The sequence below is a fragment of the Carica papaya genome, chromosome 3, assembly GCF_054855325.1.
Source record: "Carica papaya isolate Zhongbai chromosome 3, ASM5485532v1, whole genome shotgun sequence".
NCBI classification, from domain to species: Eukaryota; Viridiplantae; Streptophyta; class Magnoliopsida; order Brassicales; family Caricaceae; genus Carica; species Carica papaya.
In genome coordinates, this window is record NC_142311.1 from 29,357,004 (window position 1) to 29,381,089 (window position 24,086).

Below are 24,086 nucleotides of genomic sequence, written 5' to 3' on the forward strand. Positions count from 1 at the left end.
TTGAGGCATCGGGGCATTTCACTCGATATTAATAAACAGAGGTGCGGTGTGTGCGCACAACAAAACAAATGACGGGTGGGGGGAGAGAAGGAGAAGGGGTATATGTATTTGAAGTGCGGAATGCAAGGGGTGCAATCATACTAGTGCTAATACACTAGATCCCATAGAACTTCGTAGTTAAGCGTGCTTGATTGGGTGACCTCTTGGGAAGTCTTCGTGTTGCACCCGTCTTTTTGTAGAGGGGGCATCAAACATTATGTGCGATCGGAGCCACAGTCCGCCGGCATGAGTAGTGACGTTGAATTATTATACTTAATGTTTTACGTGCATTTATTTATAGTCCACCACGTGATAAGAGTTTCATTACGAGAATCTTACATAGTAGAACAATGAAAAAAGAGGCGCAGCGGGCCTCCGTTCTTCTAAGCATGAGTCGAAGTGACATGGCATTTCACTCTATATTAGAACTAGAAGCAGAGATGCAGTATGCCCGCATAGCGAAATAAATGATGGGAGGGGGGAGGGAAGGAGAACGACTATATGTATTTGTAGCGGGGAATGGGACAGTTGCGATCATACAAACATTAATGCACAAGATCCCATCAAAACTCTGTAGTCAAGCGTGCTTAGGCGAGATTAGTTCTAGGATGGGTGACCTCCTGGAAAGTCCTCATGTTAAACTCGTCTTTATGTAGACGGGGTGTTAAACGTTAAGTGCGATCGGAGCCACAGTTTGCAAGTGTGAATCGCGGAGCCTAAAAATTTTACTTAATATTTTTCGTGCATTCATTTATAGTCCACCACGTGATAAGAGTGTCATTATGAGTATCTTACATAGTATAACAACAAAAAATGAGGTGCGACGGGCGATCCATTCATCTGGGCGTGAGTCGAGGTGATGGGATATTTTGCTTGATATTAGAACTAGAAACAGAGGTGTGGTGTGTGCGCACAATGAAACAAATGATGGGAGGGGGGAAGGAAGGAGAAGGGGTATATGTACTTACAGCGTGGAATGGAAGGGGTGAGATCATACCTGCACTAATGCACTAGATCCCATCGAATTTCATAGTTAAGTGTACTTGAGCGGAAGTAGTACTAGGATGGGTGACCTCTTGGAAAGTTCTCGTGTTCCACTCGTCTTTTTACTGATGGGACATTAAACATTATGCGCAATCAGAGCCATTGTCACCCGGAGTGAGTCGCGATGCTGAGACATTTTGCTTAATATTTTTCGTGCATTCATTTATAGTTCGTCACGTGATAAAAGTGTCATTATGAGTATCTTTTATAGTAGAATAATAAAAAACGAGGTGCAGTGGGTAGTCCATTCATCTGGGCATGAGTCGAGGTACTGGAGCATTTTGCTCTATATTAGAACTATATGCAGAGATGCGGTGTTCACGCATAGCGAAACAAATAACGGGGTGGAGGGGGGAAGAAGGGGTATATGTATTTATAGTGCAAAATAGAAGAGATGCGATCATACAAGCACTAATGCACCGGATCCCATTGAACTCCGTAGTGGAGCGTGCTTTGGCAAGAGTAGTACTAGGATGGGTGCGATCATATCAGCACTAGTTCACTGGATCCATCAGAATTCCACTGATAAGTGTGCTTGAGCGAGAGTAGTACTACGATGGGTGATCTCTTTGGAAGCACTTGTGTTGCACCCTTCTTTTTGCAGATGGGGCGTTAAATGTTACGCGGGACTAGAGCGACAGTCCACTGGTTCATTCATAAATGTGAGTCACGACCCCGGGGCATTTTGCTTAATACTTTTCGTGCATTCAATTAAAGCCCATCACGTGATGAGACTGTCATTGCGAGCATCTTAAAAAGTAGAACAACAAAAAATAAGGTGCGGCAGGCAATCCGTTCATATGGGCATGAGTCGAGGTGCTAGGGCATTTCGCTCGATATTAGAACTAGAAGCAGAGGTGAGTTTCGCGCACAGCGAAACAAATGAGGGGAAGGGAGAGGGAAGGATAAGTGGTATATGTCTTTGCAACATAAATTAGAAGGGGTGCGATCATACCGGCACTAATTCACTAGATCCCATCAGCACTCTGCAGTCAAGCATGCTAGGGCGAGAGTAGTACTAGGATGGGTGACCTCTTGGGAAGTACTCGTGTTGCACCCTTCTTTTTATAGACAGGGCATTAAATATTACGCAGAACCGGAGCGACAGTCCGCCGGTTAATTCACAAACATGAGTCACTGCGCCGGGACAATTTGCTTAATATTTTTTGTGCATTCAATTAAAACCCATCACATGTTGAGAGTGTCATTGAGAGCATCTTACATAGTAGAACAATGAAAAAGGAGGTGCGACGGGTGTTTCATATAGACATGAGTCGAGGTACCAGGACATCTTTGTCGATGTTAGAACTAAAAGCAGAGGTGAGTTGCACACACAGCGAAACAAATGATGGAAAGGGAGAGGGAAGGATAAGGGATATATGTCTTTGCGGTGAAAATTTGAAGGGGTGCGATCATACCAGCACTAGTTCACTGGATCCATCAGAACTCTGCTGACAAGCGTGCTTGAGTGAGAGTAGTACTACGATGGGTGACCTCTTTGGAAGCACTCGTGTTGCACCCTTCTTTTTGCAGATAGGGCATTAAATATTACGCGGGACTGGAGTGACAGTCTGCCGATTCATTCACAAATGTGAGTCACAGCTCTGGGGTATTTTGCTTAATACTTTTTGTGCATTCAATTAAAGTCCATCACGTGATGGGACTGTCATTGCGAGCATCTTAAAAAGTAGAACAACAAAAAATAAGGTGCGACAGACGATCCGTTCATATGGGCATGAGTCGAGGTGCTAGCGACTTTCACTTGATATTAGAACTAGAAGAAGAGGTGAGTTTCGTGCACAGAGAAACAAATGACAGGAAGGGAGAGGGAAGGAGAAGTGGTATATGTCTTTGTAACATAAATTACAAGGGGTGCGATCATACCGGCACTAGTTCACTGGATCCCATCAGAACTCCGTAGTCAAGCGTGCTTGGGCGAGAGTAGTACTAGGATGGGTGACCTCTTAGGAAGTACTCGTGTTGCACCCTTCCTTTTGTAGATGGGGCATTAAATGTTACGTGAAACTGGAGCAATAGTCTGTCAGTTAATTCACAAACGTGAGTCACGGCGCCGGGTCATTTTGCTTAATATTTTTCGTGCATTCAATTAAAGCCCATCACGTGTTAAGAGTGTCATTACAAGCATCTTACATAGTAGAACAACAAAAAAGGAGGTGCAACAGGTGTTCCGTTCATATAGACATGAGTCGAGGTGCCGGGCCATTTCGCTCGATATTAGAACTAGAAGCAGAGGTGAGTTGCGCACACAGTGAAATAAATGATGGGAAGGGAGAGGAAAGGGGAAAGGGTATATGTATTTGCGGCGCAAACCAGAACGGTTACGATTATACCAGCATTAGTTCACCGGATCCCATCAGAACTCCACAGTCAAGCATGCTTGGATGAGAGTAGTACTAGGATGCGTGACCTCTTGTGAAGTTATCGTGTTGCACCCTTCTTTTTGCAGATGGGGCGTTAAATGTTACGCAGGACCGGAGCTACAGTCCGCTGGTTCATTCGTAAACGTGAGTCACGGCGTTGGGACATTTTGCTTAATATTTTTTGTGCATTCAACTAAAACCGATCACGTGATAAAAGTGTCATTGCAAGCACCTTATATAATAGAACAACGAAAAACGAGGTGCGGTGGGCGATCCGTTCATATGGGCATGAGTCGAGGTACCGGGGCATTTCGCATAATATTAGAACTAGAAGAAGAGGTGAGGTGTGCGCACAGCGAATCAAATGACGGGAGGGGAGAGGGAAGGAGAAAGGGCATATGTTTTTGCAGCAAACAAGAAAGGGTGCGATCACACCAGCATTAATTCACCGGATCGCCTCAGAACTCTACAGTTATGCGTGCTTGGGCAAGAGTAGTACTAGGATGGGTGACCTCCTAGGAAGCCCTCGTGTTGCATCCTTCTTTTTGCAGATTGGGCTTTAAACATTACGCGGGACCAGAGCGATGGTCCGCTGGTTCATTCATAAATGTGAGTCAAGGCATTGAGGCATTTTGTTTAATATTTTTTGCCCATTCAATTAAAGCCCATCACGTGATAAGAGTATCTTTGCAAGCATATTACATAGTAAAACAACAAAAATTGAGGTACGACGCTATCCATTCATATGAGCATGAGTCGAGGCGCCATGGTATTTCGCTTGATATTAGAATTAGATGCAGATGTGAGGTGCGCACACAGCGAAACAAATGAGGGGAGGGAAGGAGAAGGGGTATATGTATTTGCGGCACAAACTAGAACGGGTGTGATCATACCAGCACTAGTTCACCAGATCTCATCAGAACTCCGCAGTTAAGCGTGCTTTGGCAAGAGTAGTACTAAGATGGGTGATCTCCTGGGAAGTTCTTGTGTTGCACCCTTCTTTTTGCGGACGGGGCGTTAAACATTCAACAAGATTGGAGCGATGGTCCGTCGGTTTATTTGCAAACATGAGTCATGGCATCGGGGCATTTTGCTTAGTATTTTTTCAGCATTCAATTAAAGCCCATCGTATGATAAGAGTGTAATTGCGAGCATCCTAAATAGTAAAACAACAAAAAATGAGAGGCGATGGCCGATCCGTTCATATGGGCATGAGTAGAGGTGCTGGGGAATTTTGCATCATATTAAAACTAGAAGAAGAGGTGAGGTGTGGGCACAACGTAATAAACGACGGGAGGGGAGAGTGAACGAAAAGGGGAATATGTATTTGCGGCACAAACAAGAACGGGTGCAATCATACCAGCACTAGTTAACCAGATCCCATAAGAACTATGCAATTAAACGTTCTTGGGCGAGAGTAATATTAGAATGGGTGATCTATTAGGAAGTCCTCATGTTGCACCATTCTTTTTGCAGACGGGATGTTAAACGTTATACGAGACCGGAGCGACGGTCCCCCGTTCATATGAAAACGTTAGTCACAGCACCGAAGTATTTTGCTTAATATTTTTCAACATTCAATTGAAGCCCATCACATGATAATTATATCATTGCCAGCATCTTAAAAAGTATAACAACGAAAAATGAGGTACGGCAGGTGATCCGTTCGTATAGGCATGTGTCGAGGCATCGGGGCATTTCGGTTGATATTAGAACTAGAAGGAGAGGTGAGGTGTGCGCACAGTAAAAAAAATGACGATAGGGGAGAGAGAAGGAGAAGGGGCATATGTATTTATGGCGCAAATAAGAAAGGTTACGACCATATCAGCAATAATTTACCGGATCCCATCAGAACTCTGCAGTTAAGTGTGCTTGGGCGAGAGTAGTACTAGGATGGGTGATCTCCTGGGAAGTTCTTGTGTTACACCCTTCTTTTTGTAGACGGAGCGTTGAACATTCAACGAGACTGGAGCGATGGTCTGCTAGTTCATTTGTAAATGTGAGTCACAGCACTGGGGCATTTTGCATAATATCTTTCCAGCATTCAATTAAAATCCATCACATGATAATAGTGTCATTGCGAGCATCTTAAAGAGTAGAACAACGAAAAATGAGAGGCGGCGGGCGATCCGTTTATATGGGCATGAGTCGAGGTGCCAGGGCATTTCGCTAGATATTAGAACTAAAAGAAGAGGTGAGGTGCGCGCACAGAGAAACAAATGATGGGAAGGGTGAGTGAAGGAGAAGGGGTATATGTATTTGCGGCGCAAACCAGAATGGGTGCGATCATACTAGCACTAGTTCACTGGATCCCATCAAAACTTCAAAGTTAAGCGTACTTGGGAGAGAGTAGTACTAGGATGGGTGACCTCCGGCGAAGTCCTCATGTTGCACAAGTCTTTTTACAAATGGGGTATTAAACGTTACATGGGACTAGAGCAAAGGTTCACCGGTTCATTCGCAAATGTGAGTCACAGAGTTAGAGCATTTTGCTTAATATTTTTTAGGCATTCAATTAAAGCCCATCACGTAATACTAGTGTCATTGCGAGCATCTTAAATAATAGAAAAACAAAAAACAAGGTGCGGCGGGCGATTCGTTTATATGGGCATGAGTCGAGGTACCGGGGCATTTTACTTGACATTAGAACTAAGAGCAAAGTTGAGGTGCGCACACAGCGAAACAAATGATGGTAGGGAAGAGGGAAGGAGAATGGGAATATGTATTTGCGGTGCAAATAAGAAAGGGTGAGATCATACCAGCAATAATTCACCGGATCCCATCAGAACTCCGCAGTTAAGCGTGCTAGGTGAGAGTAGTTCTAGGATGGGTGATCTCTTGGGAAAATCTCGTGTTGCACCCTTCTTTTTGCAGACGGGGCATTAAACATTACGAGAGACTGGAGCGACGGTCCGCTTGTTCATACGCAAACGTGAGTCACAGCACCGGGGCATTTCATTTAATATTTTTTAAGCATTCAGGTTGACTCACTTCTTTCTAATTGTTTCTCATTATTAAGAAAAGGTAACGAAGATAAAATACGAGCTTGTTTTAAAGTCAATCTATTCACCCGCCAAGATAATATTTTTCCTTGTTCACTAATAAATTGACTCTAAAGCCCATCATGTGATAAGAGTGCTATTGCAAGAATTTTAAATAGTAGAACAACGAAAAATAAGGTGCGGAGGGCGATCCATTCATATAGGCATGAGACCAGGCGCCGGGGCATTTCGCTTGATATTAGAACTAGAAGCAGAAGTGAGGTGCACGCACAGCGAAACAAATGACGGAAGGGGAGAGGGAAGGAGAATGGGCGTATGTATTTGCGGTGCAAATAAGAAAGGTTGCAATCATACCAACAATAATTCACCGGATCCATTTAGAACTCCGCAGTTATGCGTGCTTGGGCGAGAGTAGTACTAGGATGGTTGATCTCTTGGGAAGTCCTCATGTTGCACCCTTCTTTTTACGAAAAGAGCATTAAACATTACACGAGACCGAAGCGACAGTTTGCCGCTTCATTCGCAAATGTGAGTCAAGGCACCGGGGCATTTTGCTTAACATTTTTTGCGTATTCAATTAAAGTCCATCACGTGATGAGAGCGTTATTGTGAGCATCTTACATAGTAAAAAAATGAAAAATGGGGTGCGGCAGGCGTCCGTTCATATGGGCATGTGTCGAGGCGCCGGGGCATTTCGCTTGATATTAGAACTAGAAGCAGAGGTGAGGGGAGAGGGAAGGAGAAGGAGTATATGTATTTGCGGCACAAACTAGAATTGGTGCGATCATACCAGCACTAGTTCACCAGATCCCATCATAACTCCACAGCTAAGCATGTTTGGGCAAGAGTAGAACTAGGATGGGTGGTTCCTCTGAAGTCCTCGTGTTACACACTTATTTTTGCAGACGGAGCGTTAAACGTTACGTAGGACTTGAGCGATGGTCGCCGGTTCATTTACAAATGTGAGTCACAGCGCCGGAGCATTTTGCTTAATATTTTTTGCGCATTCAACTAAAGCCAATCATGTGATGAGAGTGTCATTACAAGTAGCTTAAATAGTAGAACAACGAAAAATGAGGTGCGACGGGTGATCAGTTCAAATGGGCATGAGTCAAGGTGTCAGAGCATTTCGCTTGATATTAGAACTAGAAGCAGAGGTGAGGTGTGCGCGTACAACGAAATAAATGATGGGAGGGGGGAGGGAAGGAGAAGGGGCATATGCATTTGTACCATGGAATGGGATGGGTGCGATCAGGCCAGCACTAATACAGCGAATCCCATAAGAACTCTACGGTTAAGTGTCCTTTGGTGCGAGTAGTACTAGGATTGTTGACCTCTTGGAAAGTCCTCGTGTTACACCTATTTTTTTCACACAAGGCAATAAACGTTATGCGTGACTAAAACCACAGTTTGTTGGTTCATTCGCAAACGTAAGTCACGGCATCTCGGTATTTTGCTTAATATTTTTTGTGCATTCATTTCATCTGGGCATGAGTTGAGCCACCGGGTCATTTACTTGATATTAGAATTAGAAGCAGAGGTGCGGGGTGCACGCACAGTGAAAAAAATGATGCGGGGGAGGGAAGGATAAGGGGTATATATATTTACAGCGCAAAATAGAACGGGTGCAATCATACCAACACTAATTCACCAGATCCCATCAGAACTCCGTAGTTAAGCATTTTTGGGTGAGAGTAGTACTAAGATTGTTGACCTCTTGGAAAGTTCTCGTGTTGCACCCTTCTTTTTCCATACGAGGCAATAAACGTTACATGTGACTGGAACCACGGTTCGTCAGTTCATTTGCAAACGTGAGTCACAGTGTCAGGGCATTTTCTTAATACTTTTCGTGCATTAATTTATAGTCAATCACGTTATAAGAGTGTTATTACGAGCATCTTATATAGTAAAACAACGAAAAACTAGGTGCGGCGGGTGGTCTGTTCATCTGGGCGTGAGCCGAGCCACCAGGGCATTTCGCTTGATATTAGAATTAGAAGAAGAGGTGCGGGGTGCACGTACAGCAAACAAAATGATAGCAAGGGGGAGGGAAGGAGAAGGGTTATGTGTATTTGCAGTGTGAAATGGAACAGGTGCGATCATACCAGCACTAATTCACCGAATCCTATCAGAACTCCGCAGTTAAGCATTTTTGGGCAAGAGTAGCACTAGGAAGTCCTCATGTTGCATCATTCTTTTTACAGACGGGGCGTTAAACGTTGCGCTCGGCGTCGGGGTATTTTGCTTAATATTTTTTATGTGTTCAATTAAAACCCATCACGTGATAAGAATATTATTACGAGTATCTTACATAGTAGAACAACAAAAACAGAGGTGCGGCGGGCGATCCGTTCATATGGGCATGAGTCGATGCACCGGGACATTTCATTTTATATTAGAACTACAAGCAGAGGTGAGGTGTGCGCGCACAGCGAAACAAATGATGGGAGGGTGGAAGGAAGGAGAAGGGGTATATGTATTTGCGGTGCGAACTAGAACGAGTGCGATCATACCAGCATTAATTCACCAAATCCCATCAAAATTCTGCAGTTAAGCGTGTTTGGGAAAGAGTGGTACTAAAATGGGTGACTTCCTGGGAAGTTCTCATGTTGCACCCATCTTTTTACAGACGGGGCATTAAATGTTACGTGGGACTGGAGCGACAGTCTGTCGGTTCATTCGCAAACGTGAGTCACGGAGCCAAGGCATTTTGCTTAATATTTTTCGTGCTTTCAATTAAAGCCCATCATATGATAAGAGTGTTATTACGAGTATCTTACATTATAGAACAACGAAAATAGAGGTGCGACAGGAGATCCGTTCATATGGGCATGAGTCGTGGCGCTAGAACATTTCACTTGATATTAGAACTAGAAGCAGAGGTGAGTTGTGCGCGCACAGTGAAACAAATGATGAGAGGGGGGAGGGAAGGAGAAGAGGTATATGTATTTTCAGCGCAAACTAGAGCAGGTGCGATAATACCATCACTAATTCACTAGATCCCATTAGAACCCTGCAGTTAAGCGTACTTGGGCAAGAGTAGTTCTAAGATGGGTGACTTCCTGTGAAGTTCTCGTGTTCCACTTTTTTTTTTTGCAGAAGGGGCGTTAAACATTATGCGGGACAAGAGCGACAGCCCACCGGTTCATTTGTAAATGTGAGTCACGGCGCCGAGGCATTTTGCTTAATATTTTTCGTGCATTTAATTAAAGCTCATCACGTGATAAGAATATTATTACAAGTATCTTACATAGTAGAACAACAAAAATAGAGTTACGGTGGATAATCCGTTTATATGGGCATGAATCGAGGAGTTGAGGCATTTTTTTTTATATTAGAGTTGAGGCGAGGTGCGCACAAAGTTAAACAAATGAAAGGAGGGGAGAGAAAAATAGAAGGGCATATGTATTTGTGGCGCAAATTAGAACGAGTGTGATCATACAAGCAATAGTTCACCGGATCCCATCAGAACTCCGCAGTCAAGCATGTTTGAGCGAAAGTAGTACTAGGATGGGTGACCTCCTGGGAAGTCTTCGTGTTGCACCCTTCTTTTTACAGACGGGGCGTTAAATGTTATGCGGGACTAGAGCGACGATCCACCAGTTCATTCACAAATGTGAGTCACAGCGCTAAGGCATTTCACTTAATATTTTTTACGCATTCAATTAAAGTCCATCTCTTGATAAAAGTTCATTGTGAGCATCTTAAATAGAAGAACAATGAAAAATGAGCTGTAGCGGGTGATCTATTCATATGGGCATGAGTTGAGGTGCCGGAGCATCTCGCTTAATATCAGAACTAGAAGCAGAGGTGAGGTGCGCGCACAACGAAACAAATGACGGGACGAGAATGGAAAGGAGAAGGCAAATATTTATTTCTGGCGCAAACAGAAAAGGTTGAAATCATACCAGCACTACTTCACCGTATCCCATTAGAACTCTACAGCTAAGCGTGCTTGGGCGAGAGTAGTGCTAGGATGGGTGACCTCTTGGAAAGTTCTCATCTTGCAACCTTCTTTTTGCAGACAGAGCGTTAAATGTTACGTGGGACCAGAGCGATAATCCACCGGTTCATTCACAAACGTGAGTCATGGTACCGGGGCATTTTGCTTAATATTTTTTACGCATTCAATTAAAGTCCATCACGTGATCAGAGTGTCATTGCGAGAATTTTAAATAGTAGAACAATGAAAAATGAGGCACGACTGGCGATCCGTTCATATGGGCATGAGTCGAGGCGTCGGGGCATTCCGGTTGATATTAGAACTAGAAACAGAGGTGAGGTGCGTGCTTAGAGAAAAAAATAACGAGAGGGGGGAATGAAGGAAAAGGGGTATATATATTTGCGGCGCAAACTAGAACGGGTGCGATCATACTAGCACTAGTTCACCAAATCCCATCAAAACTCCCCAGTTAAGCTTGCTTGGGGGAGTGTAGTACTAGGATGGGTGACTTGTTAGGAAGTCTTTGTGTTGCATGCTTCATTTTGCTGACAGGGCATTAAATGTTATGTGGGACCGGAGTGACGGTCCACCGGTTCAATCGTAAATGTGAGTCACGGTGTCGGGGCATTTAGCATAATATTTTTTGTGCATTCAATTAAAACCCATCACATGATCAGAGTGTCATTGCGAGCATCTTAAATAGTAGAATAAGGAAAAATGAGGTGTGGCAGGTGATCCGTTCATATGGGCATGGGTCGAGGCGCCGGGACATTTCGGTTGATATTAGAACTTGAAGCAGAGTTGAGGTACGCGCTCAGAGAAAAAAATGACAGGAGGAGAGAGTGTAGGAGAAGGGGTATATGTATTTACAGCGCAAACCAGAATGGGTGCAATCATACCAGCACTAGTTCATCGGATCCCATCAGAACTCTGTAGTTAAGCGAGCTTGGGCGAGTGTAATACTAAGATGGGTGACCTCTTAGGAAGTCTTCATGTTGCACCCTTCATTTTGTAGATGGGACGTTAAATGTTACGTGGGACCGGAGCGATGGTCCACCGGTTCAATCGCAAACGTGAGTCACAGCGCCGAGACATTTTGTATAATATTTTTTATGCATTCAATTAAAGCCCATCATGTGATCAGAATGTCATTGCGAGCATCTTAAATAGTAGAACAATGAAAAATGAGGTGTGATGGGTGATCCGTTCATATGGGCATGAGTCGAGGCGCCGGGACATTTCGCTTTATATTAGAACTAGAAAATGAGGTGCGCGCACAGAGACACAAATGATGGGAGGGGAGAGTGAAAGGGAATGGGTATATCTATTTACGGTGCAAACTAGAAAAGACGCTATTATACCAGCACTAGTTCACTAGATCCAATCAGAACTCCGCAGTTAAGCGTGCTTGGACGAGACAAGTACTAGGATGGGTGAGCTCCTAGGAAGTCCTCGTGTTACACCCTTCTTTTTGCAGACAGGGCGTTAAATGTTACGCGGGACCTGAGCGATGGTTCGCCGGTTCATTCACAAATGTGAGTCACGGCACCGGTACATTTTGCTAAATATTTTTTGCGCATTTAGTTAAAGTTAATCACGTGATGAGAGTATCATTGCGAGTAGCTTAAATAATAGAATAACAAAAAACGTGGTGCGGCGGGCGATCCGTTCATATGGGTATGAGTCGAGGTGCCGGGCCATTTTACTTTATATTAGAACTAGAAAATGAGGTGCATGCACAGAGAAATAAATGAGGAAGGGGAGAGTGAAGGGGGAGGGCTATATCTATTTGCAGCGCAAACTAGAATAGATCAAATCATACCAGCACTAGTTCACCAAATCCCATTAGAACTCCGAAGTTAAGCGTGCTTGGGCTAGAGTATTTTAGGATGGGTGACCTCCTGGGAAGTCCTCGTGTTGCACCTTTCTTTTTGCAGACAAGGCGTTAAATGTTACATAGGACCGGAGCGATAGTTTATCGGTTCATTCACAAACGTGAGTCACGGTGCCAGGGCATTTTGCTTAACATTTTTTACGAATTCAATTAAAGTCCATCATGTGATAAGAGTGTCATCACGAGTATCTTAAATATTAGAACAATGAAAAATGAGTTGCGGGGGGCGATCCGTTCATATGGGCATATGTCAAGGTGTTGGGGCATTTCGCTTGATATTAGAACTAGAAGTAGAGATGAGGTGCACGCACAACGAAACAAATAATTGGAGGGGAGAGAGAAGGAGAAGGCATATATGTATTTGCGGTGCAAACTAGAATGGGTGCGATCATACAAGCACTAGTTCATCGGATCCCATCAGAACTCCGCAGTTAAGCGTGCTTGGGCGAGTTTAGTGTTATAATGGGTGACCACTTGAGAAGTCCTCATGTTGTACCCTTCTTTTTGTAGACAAGGTGTTAAATATTACACAGGACCGGAGCGATGGTCCTCCGATTCATTAGCAAACGTGAGTCACGGTGCCAGGGCATTTTGTTTAATTTTTTTACGAATTCAATTAAAACCCACCACGAAATAAGAGTGTCATTGCAAGCATCTTAAATAGTAGAACAACAAAAAAGAAGGGGTATTTGCATATGTGGCACAAACTTGAACGGGTGCGGTCATACTAGCACTAGTTCACCAGATCCCATCAAAACTCCACAGTTAAGCGTGCTTGGGTGAGAATAGTACTAGGATGGGTGATCTCTTAAGAAATTCTCGTGTTGCACCCTTCTTTTTATAGACGGGGGGTTAAACATTCAACAGGACTGGAGCGATGGTCTGCCGGTTCATTTGCAAATATGAGTCACGACACCGGGGCATTTTGCTTAATATTTTTTCAGCATTCAATTAAAGCCCATCACGTGATAAGAGTGTCATTGCGAGCATCTTAAATATGAGAACAACAAAAAATGAGATGCGACGGGCGATCCGTTCATATGGGCATGAGTCGAGGTGCCAGAGCATTACGCTTGATATTAGAACTTGAAGAAGAGGTGAGGTGTGGGCACAACGTAATAAATGATGGGACGAGAGAGTGAAGGTGAAGGGGTATATGTATTTGCGGCGCATACCAGAACAGTTGCGATCATGCCAGCACTAGTTCACCGGATCCCATCAGAACTCCGCAATTAAAGGTGCTTGGGCGAGAGTAGTACTAGGACTGGTGCCCGCGTGAAAAGTCCTCGTGTTGCACAATTCTTTTTGCAGAAAAGTCCATCACGTGAAGAGAGTGTCATTGCGAGCATCTTACATAGTAGAAAAGTTAAAAAAAGGTGATGCGGGCGTTCCGTTCATATGGGCATGTGTCGAGGTACCAGGGCATCGGTTGATATTAGAACTAGAAGAAGAGGTGAAGGGAGAGGGAAGGAGAAGGGGTATATGTATTTGTAGCGCAAATAAGAATTAGTGCGATCATACCAGCACTAGTTCACCGGATCCCATCAGAACTCTAAAGTTAAGATGGGTGGTTCCTCAGAAGTCTTCTTGTTGCACCCTTCTTTTTACAAACGGAGCATTAAACATTACGCGGGACCAGAGCGACAGTATGCCGGTTCATTTGCGAATGTGAGTCACGGTGCTGGAGCATTTTGCTTAATATTTTTCGTGCATTCAACTAAAGCCAATCATGTGATGAGAGTGTCATTGCAAGTAGCTTAGATAGTAGAACAACAAAAAATGAGGTGCGGGGGGCGATCCGTTCATATGGGCATGAGTCGAGGCACCGGGGCATTTCGCTTGATATTAAAACTAGAAGCAGAGGTTAGGTGAACGTACAAAGAAACAAATGACGGGACTTGAGAGTGAAGGAGAAAAGGTATATGTATTTGCGGCGCAAAACGGAACGAGTGCGATCATACCACCACTAGTTCACCGAATCCCATCAGAACTCCACAATTAAGCGTGCTTTGGCGAGAGTAGTACTAGGATGGGTGATCTCTTAGGAAGTTCTCGTGTTGTACCCTTCTTTTTACAGACGGGGTGTTAAACATTACGCGGGACCAGAGCGACGGTCCGCTGGTTCATTTCCAAATGTGAGTCACAGCGCTGGGACATTTTGCTTAATATTTTTTTCGCATTCAATTAAAGCCCATCACGTGATAAGAGTGTCATATAGAGTACCTTATATAATAGAATAACGAAAAATAAGGTGCGGCGGGTGATCCATTCATATGGGCATGATTCAAGGCGCCAGGGCATTTCGCTTGATATTAGAACTAGAATAAGAGGTGAGGTACACGCACAACGAAACAAATGACGGGAGGGGAGAGGGAAGGAGAAGGGGTATATGTCTTTGCAGCGTAAATTAGATCGGTTGAGATCGTACCAGCAATAGTTCACCGGATCCCATCAGAACTCCGCAGTTAAGCGTGTTTGGGCGAGAGTAATACTAGGATAGGTGACCTCCTTGGAAGTTCTCGTGTTGTACCCTTCTTTTTGTAGACGGGGCATTAAATATTTTTCAGGACTGGAGCGACGATCCGCCGGTTCATTTACAAACGTGAGTAACGGCGTTGTGGCATTTTGCTTAATATATTTTGTATATTCAATTAAAGCCTATCACCTGATAAGAGTGTCCTTGCGAGCATCTTAAATAGTAGAACAACGAAAAATGAGGTGCAGCACGATCCGTTCATATGGGCATGAGTCGAGGTATCGGGGCATTTCACTTGATATTAGAATTTGATACAGAGGTGAGGTGCGAGCACAACGAAACAAATGATGGGAGGGGAGAGGGAAGGAGAAGGGGGATATGTATTTACAGCGCAAACTAGAATAGGTGCGATAATATCAGCACTAGTTCACCAGATCCCATTGGAACTCCATAGTTAAGCGTGCTCGGGCGAGAGTAGTGCTAGGATTGATGACCTGCTGGGAAGTGCTCATGTTGCACCTTTCTTATTGCAGACAGGGCGTTAAATATTATGCAGAATCGGAGAGGCAGTATGCTGGTTTATTCGAAAACATGAGTTATGGTGCCAGAGCATTTTACTTAATATTTTTTTTGTATTTAATTAAAGCCTATCACGTAATGAGAGTGTAATTACGAGTATCTTAGATAGTGGAACAACAAAAAACAAGGTGCGGCAGGCGATCCGTTCATATGGGAATGAGTCGAGGCGTCGGGGCATTTCGCTTGATATTAGAACTAGAAGAAGAGGTGAGGTGTGCGCACAACGAGATAAATGACATGAGGGGAGAGGGAAGATGAAGGGCTATATGTATGTGCGGCGCAAACTAGAACATGTGCGATCACACCAGCACTAGTTCCCTGGATCCCATCAGAACTCCACAGTTAATCGTGCTTTTACGAGAGTAGTACTAGGATGGGTGACCTCTTGGGAGTTCTCGTGTTGCACCCTACTTTTTCCAGACGGGGCGTTAAACGTTACATGGGACTGGAGCGACGGTCCATCAGGTCATTCACCGACGTGAGTCTTAGCACCATGGCATTTTGCTTAATATTTTTCGTGCATTCATTTATAGTCCACCACATGATAAGAGTGTCATTACGAGCAGCTTAGATAGTAGAATAAAAAAATGAGGTGTGGTGGACGATCCATTCATCTGGGCGTGAGTCGAGCAACCAGAGCATTTTTTTTGATATTAAAATTACAAGCAGAGGTGAGGTACGCGCACAGCGAAACAAATAACGGGAGGGGGGAGGGAACGAGAAGGGGTTTGTCCATTTGCAGCGCGAAATGGAACGAGTGCGATCATACCAGAACTAATTCACCAGATCCCATTAGAACTCCGCAGTTAAGCATTTTTGGGCGAGAGTAGTACTAGGATGGGTGACCTCCTAAGAAGTCCTCATGTTGCACCCTTCTTTTTGCAGACGGTGCATTAAATATTACACGGGACTGGAGCGACGATCCACCAGTTCATTCACAAACGTGAGTCACGGTGTCGGAACATTTTGCTTAATATTTTTCGTGCATTCTATCAAATCCCATCACATGATAAGAGTGTTATTACGAGTATCTTACATAGTAGAATAATAAAAATAGAGGTATGGTGGGCAATCCGTTCATATGGGCAGGAGTCTAGACACCAAGGCATTTCGCTTGATATTAGAACTAGAAGTAGAGGTGAGGTCTGTGCGCATAGTGAAACAAATGATGGGAGGGGGGAGGGAAGGAGAAGGGGCACATGCACTTGTAGTGCAAAATAGTACAGGTTCGATAATACCAGCACTAATGCACCGATTCCCATAAGAACTCTGTAGTTAAGTGTCCTTGGGTAAGAGTAGTACTAAGATGGTTGACCTCTCAGAAAGTCCTCGTGTTGCACATATTTTTGTGCACACAAGAAAATAAATGTTACACGTGACCAGAACCACGGTCTGTTGGTTCATTTGCAAACGTTAGTTGCGGTGTCAGGGCATTTTGCTGAATAATTTTTGTGCATTCATTTATAGTCCACCAAGTGATAAGAGTATGTTTAAGAGCATCTTACATAGTAGAACAATAAAAAATGAGGAGCGGCAAGTGGTCCGTTCATCTAGGCATGGGTCGTGCCGCCAGAGCACTTCGCTTGATATTAGAATTAGAAGCAGAGGTGCGGAGTGCGCAGACAATAAAAAAAAGACGGGAGGGGGGAGGGAAGGACAAGTGGTAGATCTACTTGCAGCACAAAATGGAACAGGTGCGATCATACCAGAACTAATTCACCGGATCCCATTAGAACTCTGCAGCTAAGCGTCTTTTGGCGAGAGTAGTACAAGGATGGGTGACCTCTTGAGAAGTTCTCGTGTTGCACCCTTCTTTTTACAGACGGGGCGTTAAATGTTACACAGGACCAAAGTGACGGTCAGTCGGTTCATTCGCAAATGTGAGTCACGGTGATAGGGCATTTTGCTTAATATCTTACATAGTAGAACAACTAAAACAATGGTGCAGCAGGCGATCCATTCATATGGACATGAGTCGAAGCACCGGGGCATTTCGCTTAATAGTAGAACTAGAAGCAGAGGTGAGGTATGTGAGCACAACAAAACAAATGACGGGAGGAGAGAGGGAAGGAGAAGGGGCACATGCATTTGTAGTGTCTAATGGGACGGGTGCTATCAGACCAGCACTATTGCTCTGAATCCCGTAAGAACTCTGCAGTTAAGTGTCCTTTGGTGAGGGTAGTTCTAAGATGGTTGACCTCTTAGAAAGTCCTTGTGTTGCACTTGTTTCTTTGCACACAAGGCAATAAACGTGATCACAGCACCGGGGCATTTTGCTTCGTATTTTTTGCACATTCAATTAGAGCCCACCACATGATAAGAGTGTCATTGTGAGGATTTTAAATAATAAAACAACAAAAAATTAGGAGCGGCAGGCAATCTGTTTATATGGGCATGAGTCGTGGCGCTGGGGTAATTCGCTTGATATTAGAAATAGAAGCATAGGAGAGGTGCGCACATAGCAAAACAAATGATGGGAGGGGAGAGAGAAGGAGAAACGACATATGTATTTAAGACACAAATAAGAAAGGGTGCAATCATACCAGAACTAGTTCATTGGATCCCATCAGAAGTCTGCAGTAAAGTTTGCTTGGGCGAGAGTAGTACTAGGATGGGTGACCTCTTGGGCAGTTCTCGTGTTGTACACTTCTTTTTGCAGACGAGATGTTAAACGTTACGTTGGATCAGAGTGACGGTCTGACAATTCATTTGCAAATGTGAGTCATGGCACCGATACATTTTGCTTAATATTTTTTGCGCATTCAACTAAATTCCATCACGTGTCATTGCGAGCATCTTACATAATAGAAAAATGAAAAATGATGTGAGGCAGGCGATCCGTTCATATGGGCATGAGTCGAGGTACCGGAACAATTTGCTTGATATTAGAAGTAGAAGAAGAGGTGAGGCGTGCGCGTATAGCGAAACAAATGACGGGAGGGGGGAGGGGAGGAGAAGGGATATATGTATTTACGATGTGAACTGGAACGGCTGTGATCACACCAGCACTAATTCACCGGATCCCATCAGAACTCCGCAGTTAAGCGTTCTTTCGCGAGAGTAGTATTAGGATGGGTGACCACCTGCGAAGTCCTCGTGTTGCACCTTTTTTTTTTACAGACAGGGTGTTAAACGTTATGCGGGACCAGAGCGATAGTTCGCCGGTTCATTCGTAAATGTGAGTTATAGCGCCGGGGCATTTTGCTTAATATTTTTCGTGCATTTAATTAAAACCCATCACGTGATAAGAGTCTTATTACGAGTGTCTTACATAGTAAAACAACAAAAATAGAGTTGCGGTGGGCATTTCGTTTATATGGGTATTAGTCGAGGTGTCGGGGCATTTTTTTTTATATTAGAACTAGAAGCAGAGGTAAGGTGTGCGTGTGCTGCAAAACAAATGACGGGAGGAGGGAGGGAAGGAGAAGGGGCACATGTATTTATAGTGTAGAATGGGACAGGTGGTATCACACCCGCACTATTGCATTGAATCTTGTAAGAACTCTGTAGTAAAGTGTCCTTTGGTGAGATTAGATGGTTGACCTCTTGGAAAGTCCTCGTGTTGCACCTGTTTCATTGCACACGAGGCGATAAATGTTAAGCACAAAAGGAACCACGGTTCGTCAGTTCATTCATAGACGTGAGTCGCGGTGTTAGGGAATTTTGCTTAATACTTTTCGTGCATTCATTTTATAGTCCACTATGTTATAAGAGTCTTATTACAAGCATTTTACATAGTAGAACAACGAAAAATGAGGTGCGGTGGGTGGTCATTTCATCTGGGCGTGAGTCGAGCTGCCGGGGCATTTCGTTTGAAATTAGAATTAGAAAAAGAGGTGCGGGGTGCGCGCACAGTGAAAAAACTGACGGGAGGGGGGAGGGAAGGAGAAGGGGTACATGTATTTGCAGCGCGAAATAGAACTGGTGCGATCATACAAGCACTAATTAATCGTATCACATAAGAACTCCACAGTTAAACGTGTTTGGGCGAGAGTAGTACTAGGATGGGTGACCTCCTAGGAATTCCTCGTGTTGTATCCTTCTTTTTGCAGATGGGGCGTTAAAAGTTACGTGGGACCGGAGTGACGGTCCACCGGTTCATTCACAAACGTGAGTCACGGCGCCGGGGCATTTTGCTTAATATTTTTCATGCATTCAATTAAAGTCCATCACGTGATAAGAGTGTTATTAAGAGTATCTTACATAGTAGAACAACGAAAACAGAGGTGTGGCGAGTGATTCTTTTATATGGGCATGAGTTGAGGCAGCGCGGTATTTTTCTTGATATTAGAACTAGAAGTAGAGGTGAGGTGTGCTTGTACAACAAAACAAATGACAGGAGGGGGGACGGAAGGAGAAGGGGCACATGCATTTGTAGTGTAGAATGGGACAGGTGCTATCACACCAGCACTATTGCTCTGAATCTCGTAAGAACTCTGCAATTAAGTGTCCTTTGGTGAGAGTAGTTCTAAGATGGTTGACCTTTTAGAAAGTCCTCGTGTTGCACCTGTTTCTTTGCACACAATGCAATAAACGTTATGAGCAAAAGGAACCACGGTCTGTTGGTTCATTCGCAAATGTGAGTCGCAGCATTAGGGCATTTTGCTTAATATTTTTTTTGCATTATAATCCACCATGTTATAAGAGTCTCATTACGAGCATCTTACATAGTAGAATAACAAAAAATGAGGTGTGGTGGGCAGTCATTTCATCTGGGTGTGAATCGAGCTGTCGGGTTATTTTGCTTGAAATTAGAATTAAAAGAAGAGGTGTGGGGTACGCACACAATGAAAAAAATGACGGGAGGTGAGAGGGAAGGAGAAGGGGTACATGTATTTGCAGTGAAATGGAACTGGTGCGGTCATACCAGCATTAGTTCACCAGATCCCATCAGAACTCTAAAGTTAAGTTTTTTTGGGTGAGAGTAGTACTAGGATGGGTGACCTCTTAAGAAGTCCTCGTGTTGCACCCTTCTTTTTACAAACGGGGTGTTAAACGTTATGCGAGATCAGAGCGATGGTCCGCTGGTTCATTCGCAAACGTGAGTTACGGCGTCGGGGTATTTTGCTTAATATTTTGCGTAGATTCAATTAAATCCCATCACATGATAAGAGTATTATCACGAGTATCTTACATAGAAGAACAACAAAAACAAAGGTGCAGCGGGTGATTCGTTCATATGGGTATGAGTCGAGGCGTCACAGCATTTCGCTTGATATTAGAAGTACAAGAAGAGGTGAGGTGTGCGCGCACAGCGAAACAAATGACGGGAGGGGGGGGAAGGAGAAGATGTATATGTATTTGCAGCGCGAAATGGAACTGATGCGATCATACAAGCACTAATTCACTAATCCCATTAGAACTCCGCAATTAAGTATTTTTGGGCGAGAGTGGTAGTAGGATGGGTGACCTCTTTTGAAGTCCTCGTGTTACACCCTTCTTTTTGTAGACAGAGCATTAAATGTTACACAGAACTTGAGAAATTTTTCGTCTGTTCATTCACAAATATGAGTCATGACGCTGGGGTATTTTGCTTAATATTTTTTGTGCATTCATTTATAGTCCACCACGTTATAAGAGTCTCATTACGAGCATCTTACATTGTAGAACAATAAAAAAATGGTGCAGCGGGCGGTCATTTCATTTGGGCGAGAGTCGAGCCGCCGGGGAATTTTGCTTGATATTAGAATTAGAAGAAGAGGTGCGGGTTCGCGCACAACAAAAAAAATGATGGGAGGGGGGAGCGAAACAGAAGGGGTATATGTATTTATAGTGCGAAATGGAACAGATGCGATCATATTAGTACTAATTCACCGGATCCCATCAGAACTCTATAGTTAAGCATTTTTGGGTGAGAGTAGTACTATGATGGGTGACTTCTTTGGAAGTCCTCATGTTGCTCCCTCTGTTTTGTAGACGGGGCGTTAAACGATACGTGGGACCGGAGCGACAGTGCGCTGGTTAATTCGCAAATGTCAGTCACAGCGCCGAATATTTTGCTTAATATTTTTTATGCATTTAATTAAAGTCCTTCACATGATAAGAGTATTATTATGAGTATCTTATATAGTAGAACAATGAAAATAGAGGTGCGGTGGGCGATCTGTTCATACAGGCATGAGTCGAGACGCCAAGGTATTTTGCTTGATATTGGAACTAGAAGCAAAGGTGAGGTGTGCGCACACATCGAAACAAATGACAGGAGGGGGGAGAGAAGGAGAAGGGGGTATATGTATTTGCAGCGTGAATTGGAACAGGTGCAATCATACCAGCACTAATTCACCGAATCCCATCAAAACTCTGCAGTTAAACGCATTTGGGTGAGAGCAGTACTAGGATGGGTAACCTCTTTAGAAGTCCTCGTGTTGCACCCTTTGTTTTTGCAGACAGGGCGTTAAACATTACGCGTGACCGGATCGACGGTCCATCGGTTCATTCTTAAACATGAGTCACGGTGCCGGAGCATTTTGCTTGATATTAGAACGAGAAACCGATGTGTAGTGTGCACGCACAAAGAAACAAATGACGGAAGGGGGGAGGGAAGGAGAAGGAGTGTATGTATCTTCAGTGCAAAATAAAACAGGTCCGATCATACCAGCATTAATGCATCAAATCCCATCAGAACTCTGAAGTTAATTGTGTTTGGACCAGAGTAATACTAGGATGGGTGACCTCCTGGGAAGTTTTCGTGTTGCAAGTATTTTTTTGCAGATGAGGTATTCGACATTACGCGAGACTGGAACTATGGTCCGCTGGTTTATTCGCAAATGTGAGTCAAGGCGCCGGGGTATTTTACTTGATATTAGAACTAGAACGCAAGGTGCAATGTGCACGCACAAGGAAACAAATGACGGGAGGGGGGAGGAGAGGAGAAAGAGTGTATGTATTTGTAGCGCATAATGAAAGAGGTACGATCATACCAGCACTAATGCACCAGATCCCATCAGAACTCTGTAGTTAACTGTGCTTAGGTGAGAGTAGTACTAGGATGGGTGACATCCTGGGAAGTCCTCGTATTGCATAAATTTTTTTGCAGATGAGGCGTTCGACATTACGCGCGACTGGAACTATGGTCCGCTAGTTTATTCGTAAATGTGAGTCAAGGCGTTGAGACATTTTACTTGATATTAGAACGAGAAGTAGAGGTGCAGTGTGCACGCACAAGGAAACAAATGACGGGAGGGGGGAGGGAAGGAGAAGGAGTGTACGTATTTGCAGCGCGAAATTAGGCGGGTGCGATCATACCAGCACAAATGCACCGGATCCTACTAGAACTCCGCAGTTAAGTGTACTTGGGCGAGAGTGACCTCCTAGAAAGTCTTCTTGTTGCAGTAATTTTTTTGCAGATGGGGCGTTCGACGTTACGCACGAATGGAACTGTGGTCCGTTGGTTTATTCATTAATGTGCGTCAAGACACCGGGGAATTTTACTTGGTATTAGAACAAGAAGCAGAGGTGCAGTGTGCACGCACAAGGAAATAAATTACGGGAGGGGGGAGGTATTTGCAGCTCGAAATTAAGCGGGTGCGATCATACCATCACTAATGAACCGGATCTCATTAGAACTCCACAGTTAAGTGTGCTTGGGCGAGAGTAGTACTAGGATTAATGACCTCCTGGGAAGTCTTCGTGTTGCACCGATTTTTTTGCCGATGGAAATTCGATGTTACGCGCGATTGGAACTATGGTCCGCTGGTTTATTCGTAAATGTGAGTCAAGGCACTGGGGCATTTTACTTGATATTAGAACTAGAAGTCGAGGTGCAGTGTGCACGGACAAGGAAAAAAATGACGGGGGGCGGGGGTAGGAGAAGGAGTGTATGTATTTGCAGCGCATAATGAAAATGGTATGATCATACCAGCACTAATGCACCGGATCCCAACAGAACTTCGCAGTTAAGTGTGCTTGGGCGAAAGTAGTACTATGATGGGTGACTTTCTAGGAAGTCCTCCTGTTGCACCCATTATTTTGTAGATAAGGCATTCGACGCTACGTGCAACTTAAACTATGATCTGCTAGTTTATTCACAAATGTGAGTGAAGACGCCGAGGCATTTTACTTGATATTAGAACGAGAAGTAGAGGTGCAGTGTGCACACACAAGGAAACAAATGACGAGATGGGGGAGGGAAGGAGATGGAGTGTATGTATTTGCAGAACGGAATGAAAGTGGTGCGATCATACCAGCACTAATGCACCAAATCCCATCAAAACTCCGTAATTAACTGTGCTTGGGCGAGAATAGTACTAGGATGGGTGACATACTGGGAAGTCCTCGTTTTGCACTAATTTTTTTGCAGATGGGGCATTCGACGTTATGCGCGAATAGAACTTTAGTCCGCTAGTTTATTCGCAAATGTGAGTCAAGGTGTCGGGGCATTTTACTTGATATTAGAACGAGAAGTAGAGGTGCAGCATGCACGCATAAGAAAATAAATAACGGGAGGGGGGAGGAAAGGAGAAGGAGTGTACGTATTTGCAGCGCAAAATTAAGGGGTGCGATCATACCAACACTAATGCACCGGATCCCATTAGAACTCCGTAGTTAAGTGTGCTTGGGCGAGAGTAGTACTAGGATTAGTGACCTCTTAGGAAGCCTTTGTGTTGCACTAATTTTTTTTTTTGATGGGTCGTTCGACGTTACGCGCGACGAGAACTATGGTCCGATTGTTTATTCGCAAATGTGCATCAAGACACTCGAGCATTTTACTTGGTATTAGAACGAGAAG

At 44.0% G+C, this 24,086-nt stretch overlaps 22 pseudogenes; all 22 read left to right on the forward strand.

The window, feature by feature from the left end:
• Window positions 1-1,558: 1,558 nt before the first annotated feature.
• On the forward strand, window positions 1,559-1,676 carry LOC148268269 (5S ribosomal RNA; annotated as a pseudogene).
• Window positions 1,677-2,024: 348 nt separating this feature from the next.
• Window positions 2,025-2,143, forward strand: LOC148268270 (5S ribosomal RNA; annotated as a pseudogene).
• Window positions 2,144-2,487: 344 nt separating this feature from the next.
• On the forward strand, window positions 2,488-2,605 carry LOC148268271 (5S ribosomal RNA; annotated as a pseudogene).
• Window positions 2,606-2,953: 348 nt separating this feature from the next.
• LOC148268272 (5S ribosomal RNA) lies at window positions 2,954-3,072 on the forward strand (annotated as a pseudogene).
• An 813-nt stretch (window positions 3,073-3,885) lies between these two features.
• Window positions 3,886-4,004, forward strand: LOC148268273 (5S ribosomal RNA; annotated as a pseudogene).
• Window positions 4,005-4,343: 339 nt separating this feature from the next.
• On the forward strand, window positions 4,344-4,462 carry LOC148268274 (5S ribosomal RNA; annotated as a pseudogene).
• An 813-nt stretch (window positions 4,463-5,275) lies between these two features.
• On the forward strand, window positions 5,276-5,394 carry LOC148268275 (5S ribosomal RNA; annotated as a pseudogene).
• Window positions 5,395-6,209: 815 nt separating this feature from the next.
• On the forward strand, window positions 6,210-6,327 carry LOC148268276 (5S ribosomal RNA; annotated as a pseudogene).
• Window positions 6,328-8,089: 1,762 nt separating this feature from the next.
• On the forward strand, window positions 8,090-8,208 carry LOC148268277 (5S ribosomal RNA; annotated as a pseudogene).
• Window positions 8,209-9,894: 1,686 nt separating this feature from the next.
• On the forward strand, window positions 9,895-10,013 carry LOC148268278 (5S ribosomal RNA; annotated as a pseudogene).
• Window positions 10,014-11,294: 1,281 nt separating this feature from the next.
• Window positions 11,295-11,413, forward strand: LOC148268279 (5S ribosomal RNA; annotated as a pseudogene).
• Window positions 11,414-12,683: 1,270 nt separating this feature from the next.
• LOC148268280 (5S ribosomal RNA) lies at window positions 12,684-12,802 on the forward strand (annotated as a pseudogene).
• Window positions 12,803-13,017: 215 nt separating this feature from the next.
• On the forward strand, window positions 13,018-13,136 carry LOC148268281 (5S ribosomal RNA; annotated as a pseudogene).
• Window positions 13,137-15,649: 2,513 nt separating this feature from the next.
• LOC148268282 (5S ribosomal RNA) lies at window positions 15,650-15,767 on the forward strand (annotated as a pseudogene).
• Window positions 15,768-16,113: 346 nt separating this feature from the next.
• Window positions 16,114-16,232, forward strand: LOC148268283 (5S ribosomal RNA; annotated as a pseudogene).
• An 818-nt stretch (window positions 16,233-17,050) lies between these two features.
• LOC148268284 (5S ribosomal RNA) lies at window positions 17,051-17,169 on the forward strand (annotated as a pseudogene).
• Window positions 17,170-18,347: 1,178 nt separating this feature from the next.
• On the forward strand, window positions 18,348-18,466 carry LOC148268285 (5S ribosomal RNA; annotated as a pseudogene).
• A 1,745-nt stretch (window positions 18,467-20,211) lies between these two features.
• LOC148268286 (5S ribosomal RNA) lies at window positions 20,212-20,330 on the forward strand (annotated as a pseudogene).
• Window positions 20,331-22,264: 1,934 nt separating this feature from the next.
• On the forward strand, window positions 22,265-22,383 carry LOC148268287 (5S ribosomal RNA; annotated as a pseudogene).
• Window positions 22,384-22,880: 497 nt separating this feature from the next.
• Window positions 22,881-22,999, forward strand: LOC148268288 (5S ribosomal RNA; annotated as a pseudogene).
• Window positions 23,000-23,202: 203 nt separating this feature from the next.
• Window positions 23,203-23,321, forward strand: LOC148268289 (5S ribosomal RNA; annotated as a pseudogene).
• A 530-nt stretch (window positions 23,322-23,851) lies between these two features.
• LOC148268290 (5S ribosomal RNA) lies at window positions 23,852-23,970 on the forward strand (annotated as a pseudogene).
• The last annotated feature ends 116 nt before the right edge of the window (window positions 23,971-24,086 follow it).